This window comes from Halichoerus grypus, chromosome X (genome assembly GCF_964656455.1).
Source record: "Halichoerus grypus chromosome X, mHalGry1.hap1.1, whole genome shotgun sequence".
Classification (NCBI taxonomy): domain Eukaryota; kingdom Metazoa; phylum Chordata; class Mammalia; order Carnivora; family Phocidae; genus Halichoerus; species Halichoerus grypus.
In genome coordinates, this window is record NC_135727.1 from 53,244,094 (window position 1) to 53,251,326 (window position 7,233).

The 7,233-nt window shown below is 37.3% G+C and overlaps 1 pseudogene; it reads right to left on the reverse strand.

Annotated features, from left to right (window-relative positions):
• Positions 1-6,326: 6,326 nt before the first annotated feature.
• On the reverse strand, positions 6,327-6,808 carry LOC118546166 (peptidyl-prolyl cis-trans isomerase A pseudogene; annotated as a pseudogene).
• Between the last annotated feature and the right edge of the window lie 425 nt (positions 6,809-7,233).

The following is a 7,233-nucleotide window of genomic DNA, read 5'->3' on the forward strand; positions in this document are numbered from 1 at the left end:
GTATCTTGTCAAATGCTTTTTCTGCATTAATTGAGAGGATCTTATGGTTCTTGTCTTTTCTTTTATTAATGTGATCTATCATGTTGATTGATTTGCAAATGTTGAACCACCCTTACATCCCAGGAATAAATCCCCCTTGGTCATTATGAATAATCCTTTTAATGTACTGTTGGATCCTATTGGCTAGTATCTTGGTAAGAATTTTGGCATCCATATTCATCAGGAATATTGGTCTGTAATTCTTTTTGATGGGGTCTTTCTCTGGTTTGGGGATCAAGGTAATGCTGACCTCATAGAATGAGTTTAGAAGTTTTCCTTCCACTTGTACTTTTTGTTGGGGGGGATTTTTATTATTTTTTTCTTTATCCATTCATATATTTGTTTTGTTTTGTTTCAGGGGTATGGGTCTGTGATTCTTCCACTGCTATTTTTGAAACAGCTTCACTAGATGTTGATACTGTTTCAATTTCCTTGCTGGTTATGAGTCTGTTCAGATTTGCTATTTCTCCTTCTTTCAGTTTTGGTAGTTTATAAGTTTCCAGGAATGCATCCATTTCTTCCAGATTGCCAAATTTTTTGGCATATATACTCATAACATATTCTCATAACATATTCTCATAACATTCTTAAAATTGTTTGTATTTCCTTAGTGTTGGTCGTGATCTCTCCTCTCTCATTTATGATTTTATTAATTTGGGTCCTAAATCTTTTCTTTAATAAGTCAGGCTAGGTGTTTATCGATCTGATTAATTCTTTTAAAGAACCAGCTTCTAGTTTGTTGATCTGTTCTATTGTTCTTCTGGTTTCTATTTCATCGATTTCTGCTCTAACTTTTATTACTTCTCTTCTCCTGCTTTATTTAGGCTTTATTTGCTGTTCTTTCTCCAGCTTCTTTAAGTGTAAGATTACCTTGTATATTTGGAGGTTTTTCTAATTTTTTGAGAGAGGCTTGTCTTGCAATGTATTTCCCTCTTAGGACCGCCTTTGCTGTATCCCCAAGGTTTGAACAAGTGTGTTTTCATTTTGCTTAGTTTCAATGAATTTTTTAAATTCTTCTTTAATTTCCTGATTGACCCATTCATTCTTTAGTAGAAGGCTGTTTAACCTCCAAGTGTTTGAGTTCCTTCCAAATTTCCTCTTGCGATTGAGTTCAAGTTTCAAAGCACTGTGGTCTGAAAATAGGCAGGAAATAATCCCAATCTTTTGGTATCAGTTGAGACCTGATTTGTGGCCCAGTATGTGATCTGTTCTGGAAAACATTCCATGTGCACTGGAAAAGAATGTGTATTCTGTTGCTTTAAGATGGAATGCTCTGCATATATCTGTGAGGCCATCTGGTCCAGTGTGTCATTCAAAGCCCTTGTTTCCTTGTTGATCTTCTGCTTGGATGATCTGTCCATTGCTGTGAGTGGGATGTTGAAATCCCCTAATACTAATGTATTATTATCAGTGTGTTTCTTTACTTTGGTTATTGATTGGTTTATATAATTGGTTGCTTCCAAATTAGGAGCATAAATATTTATAATTGTTACATCTTCTTGTTGGGTAGGCCCATTAAGTATGATATTGTGTCCCTCTTCATCCCTTACTACAGTCTTTGGTTGAAAATCTAATTTGTCTGATGAGGATTGCTACTCCAGCTTTTCTTTGAGGTCCATTAGCCTGGTAAATATTTCTCTGTCCCCTTACTTTCAGTCTGGAGGTGTCTTTAGGTATAAAATGAGTCTCTTGTAGACAGCATATAGATAGGTGTTGCTTTTTTTATCCAGTCTGATACCTTGTGTCTTTTGATTGGAGCATTTAGCCCTTTTACATTCACAGTAACTATTGAAAGATATGAATTTAGTGCCATTTTATTACCTGTAAAGTCCTTGCCTCTGTTTCTTTCTGGTCTATGTTACTCTTGGGCTCTCTCTTCACTTACAGGATCCCCCTTAATATTTCCTGCAGAGCTGACTTTGTGGTCAAATATTCTTTCAGTTTCTCTCTGTCCTGGAAGCTCTTTATCTCTCCTTCCATTCTGAATGACAGTCTTGCCAGATAAAGTATTCTTGGCTGCATGTTCTTCTCATTTAGTACCCTGAATATATCCTGCCAGCCCTTTCTGGCCTGACAGGTCTCTGGGGATAGGTCTGCTGCTAATTTAATGTTCCTACACCTGTATGTAAGGGACCTCTTGTCTTGAGGTCCTTTAAGGATATTCTCTTTATCTCTGAAATTTTCAAGCTTCACTATTACATGTCAGGGTGTTGATCTATTTTTATTGATTTTGGGAGGGGTCTTCTCTACCTCTTGGACATGAATGCCTGTTTCCTTCCCAGATTATTGAAGCTCTCAGCTATGATTTGCTCAAATATACCTTATGGCCCTCTCTCTTTCTTCACCCTTAGGCACCTCAATAATTCTGATGTTGGTACATTTTATGGCATCACTGATTCCTTGAAGCCTCTCCTCATGGTCTGTTAGTTGTTTTTCTCTCTTTTCCTCAGCTTCTCTCCTTTCCATCAACTTGTGTTCTATGTCACTCTCTTCTGCCTCATTTACCCTAGTTGTTAGAGCATGCAATTTAGACTGCATCTCAGTTGGAGCATTTTTAAATTTTGACCTGATTAGGTCTCATTTCTGCACTAAAAGATTCTCTAGTGTCTTTTATGCTTTTCTCATGCCCAGCTAGTAACTTTATAATTGTTATCCTGAATTCCATCTCTGACATTTTACTTATATTCATATTGATTAGATCTGTGTCAGAGTATTACCTGTGGTTCTTTATTTTCTTGTAAATTCCTCCTTCTATTAATTTTGCCCAGAGAAGAATTTCAACCATGACCCAAGCAAAATACACACTAGTGGAATCTGAAGAGGTCAGAAACCAAAAAAAGAAAAGAAAAGGAAAAGGAAAAAAGAAAGAAAAAGAAAAAGAGAAAAAAAGGGGGGGCAAGAGAGAACATAATCTCACAGGGAGGTCAAAACAGGGTGATCCACTTGGTCATGAGTGTATTTTGGTCTGTGTATTAGAAGACACTAAATCCAAAAATTGTAAGGAAAACAAAACTTATATATATATATATACAAAAATAAAACTGAGTAGAGTGAAAGGAAGCCAAAAATGAAGAATATATCTGTAGAATGTAAATGTAAAAAAGTGAAAAAAAACAAAAACTTAAAAACAAAGAGTTGATAAAATAAGAAACTAGTTGAAAAGTGAAAAAAAAAAAGAAAGAAAGAAATGGAAAATTTTAACCTGAAAGATAAAGGATCTGTGAGAATAAACTTCGAATTCTATATAATATTTTACCCTAGTGCTGCAGTTTTACAGTTTTGTGTGGTCCATAAACTTCCTGTGCACCTGTTCTTCCAGTTGGTCTTCTGGAGGAGGGGCCTGCTAAGCTACTTCTCAGGTGTCTTTGCCTGGGTGGAGTTGCACCACTGTTTGCCAGGGGGCCAGGCTCATTGTAAGCCGGTCCTCTGTGTGGCTTTTGTTCCCTAAAGGCTTTCTGCACCTCTTTAGAGGATCAAAATTAAAATGGCCAGGCCCCAATCTCCAGCCCCAGAACTGAAAGATCTTGGTCCCCTCTTTTCAGTAAACCCTCAGGGATAAATGGTTTTCATTTTTGTGTGTGCCAAGCTCTGCAGCCTCCTGTGGTGCGTGCCCTCACTGATCCTCCTGGGGGAAGGCAGATGGTCCCACCTACTGAGCTCTGTAGGGCTCTGGCTCAGAGAGTGGTCACTGGATCCTGCGTGCACATGCTCCACCCCTTCCAGGGAGATGGTGGAGGGTTGATGCATTCCTGTTTTTTGCAGGGCTCTGGCACTGATTGCTGTCCCCAGGTAGTGCACCACACTGGCTCTGCCCCTTCCAGAGGAAGGCAGAGGGGCCTCATGTTCCTTTCTTTTATATTCAGAGAGCCGTCACCCTATCAAGCCTTGGCTCATGGTTTATGGTGAACCAAGCTGAGATCCCCCTCCTGGGCTCACTGACTGAACCAGTTTCCCTCTTCCAATGCTTGGGAATTCTACCGGCTCAGGCACACCCATTTTTCTGTGACTCAGAGAATCCTGAGACCACACTGTCCCACCTAGAATTCTGCCCTTTTTCACCACCTGAGCACCTTTCAGGCAGGGATGTTTCTCACTGGAGCAGATTTCTAAGGGTTCTGATTTTGCCCTCCTGGGCTATATCTCTTTCCAGTAGCCAGATTACTGAAGCTCCTTCTCCCCACCACTTATCTTCTGATATATCCCCTTGGATTCTCTTCTCCTCACCTCCTACCTTGCAGAAAGTGGTTGCTTTTCTACTTGTGGATATTCTTTTCTTACATCTCAGGTTGAAATCATGGGTGTTCAGAATGATTCGATAGTTATCTAGCTAAATTCAAGAGACTAGATGAAATGAGGTCCCTTACTCTTCCACCATCTTGCCTCCCAGCTTGCCTTTTATTCTTAATGAAATATGTCCCTAGGATTCTTATGAATTAAAATATAAAAATAGTGGCTTATTTTTATAAAAACAGGACAGAAATGACTATTGAATAGATGACTGATTTTATGATATATACTCATGTGATACTTTACAATTAACTTTTATTGACTCAAAATAGCTTTGTGTATAAGGATACCCACTGATTTTGCTATTAAGGAGAGAAAGGAAAATTAAGGGATAATTTTGCTACCTGCTTCAGGGTGCCTTATTCAGTGAATGTTGAAATTGGTAACTCCTGAAATATTTAAGAATTTCTAGCAGTAAGTCAGTTGCCTTTGTTATGTTTCTTTTTAAAGTTGTATAATTACATGGATAAATATTTCAGTTTACAGAGAATTGATATGGAAATCTGTGTATATTATGGAGTCACAAACCACGTGACTATGTGAAGGTATGTTAGGGTTGTTGTGATTTAATTTTGAACTCTACCTTTATAAAAGGACCTATTTTGTTGGTGAGGAATTGGTATATCTTTAGAACCCATGGGCATTAGGTCATGTTCCTGGGGCACACTCCTCAGGGGTTTTTCAGGTGAGATTTCAGGCCAAGAACACAGGGTGATTCTTGTCTAGAGGCAAAGAAAAATATCCTCTTATTGGACAAACTTGTGTTTTAACTTAAATCTTATATCAAGAGAAGTCCACAAGGGGGTCACTCTAACGACTCAGGTTCCCTATTAATTAATAGTTAACAATGACTGCAAGTTATGTAGCATTATAACATTTAGTAGATTACCATTTCTTTTGTTGTTGTTGAATAACTTTGACATGTAACATTGTGTAAGTTTAAGGTATATAACATGTTACTTTGATACATTTATATATTGTAATATATAAAATATATATTTTATATTTATTATATATTAGTTATATATGATTGTCATTATAGTGACATTTATCACATTGCATAATCATAGTACAGTATTATTGTCTATATTCATTATACTGTCCAAAGATCTCTATGGCTTATTTACTACTTATTACAAGTTTGTACCCTTAGATAACATCAATTACCCCTTCCCAACTCTTGGTAACCACCATTTTACTCTCTGGTTTTTCGTTTGTTTGTTTGTTTGGTTGGTTGGTTTTTTTGGTTCGGCTTTTTTAGATTTCACATATAAGTCATATTATACAGTATTTGTCTTTCTTTGATTTATCATGCTTGACATAATGTGCTCAGGGTCCATCCATGTTGTTGCAAATGTTAGGATACCCTCCTTTCTCATGGCTGAATAATATTCCTCTATGTATATGTATCACATCTTTTTTATTCATTCATTCATTGATGGGCATTTGGGTTATTTCCATATCTTGGCTATTGTGAATAGTGCTGCAGTAAACATAGGAATGAATATATCATGTCAAAATCCTGTTTTCATTTCTTTGGGTATATATCAGGAAGTGGAATTGCTGGATCATATGGTAGATCTATTTTTAATTTTTTGAGGAGACTCCATATTGCTTTCCATAGTGATTGAACACATTTACATTCCCACCAACAATGTATAAATGTTCTTTTATTAACCACATCCTCGCTTGTACCTGTTGTCCCTTCTATTCTTGATAATAGCTATTCTAACAGGTATGAGGTGATATCTCATTGTGGTTTTGATTTTTTTGTTGTTGTTGTTGATTGTTTTGTTGTTTAGTTTTAATTTCATAATCATAAATTTAACTCTGCAATCCAGCTAGACTTGGACAGGAATAAATAAAATATGGAATCCAAAGAACTGCAGTGAAAGCACAAAGATTATAGGATATTTCAAGCAGATGGGGGTGAAGGAGGGCTCACCTGAGCTATGGAAGGAATGGTCTGGTAGTTAAGGTAAAACACCAAGTCAAATTTATTATATTTGTCCACAGTGAGCAATGGTGATCTTGCTAGTCTTGCCATTTGTGGTCTCAATGCACTCCATGGCTTCCACAATATTCATGCCTTCTTTCACCTTGCCAAGATCACATGCTTGCCATCCAACCACTCAGTCTTGGCAGTGCAGATGAAAAACTGGAAACCATTTGTATTGGGTCCAGCATTTGCCATGGACAAGATGCCAGGACTCATTTGCTTCAGGATCAAGTTCTCATCATAAAATTTCTCCCCACATATGGGGAGTGCCATTAGGGTGTGTGAAGTCACACCCTGGCACATAAATCCTGAAATAACTCTGTGAAAGCAGGAACGTTTATAACCAAATCCTTTCTCCCCAGTGGTCAGAGCATGAATGTTTTCTGCTGTCTTTGGAATTTTGTCTGCAAATAGCTCAAAGGAGACACAGCCCAAAGGCTCACCACCCAGGGGAGTGTCAAACAACAAGGTGGGGTTGTCCATGGCTGGGTGGTGCAGACAGTTCCAGGGTGGTGGGTGACTGCAAGGTCTCACTGTAGTTTTGATTTGCATTTCCCTGATGATTAGTGATATTGAACAACTTTTCATGTACCTGTTGGTCATTTTTATGTCCTTCTTGGAAAAATGTCTACTTAGTTCTTCTGTCCCATTTTTTTAATTGGATTGCTTGTTTTTTGTTAGATTGTATGAGTTCTTTATATGGATTGCAAAAATTTATCCCATTCTGTAGGTTGTCTTATTGTTTTATTTTTAATTGTTTCTTTTGTTGTGCAGAAGCTTTTGACTTTTACATAGTCCCATTTTTTGATTTTACAATTTATTGGTATGGAAGAATTCATGTGATTTTTTTACTTAAGGCTTTGTTAACCAAGAATTAAAAAAAAAAAAAGCAAAACAAAGAATTTGCA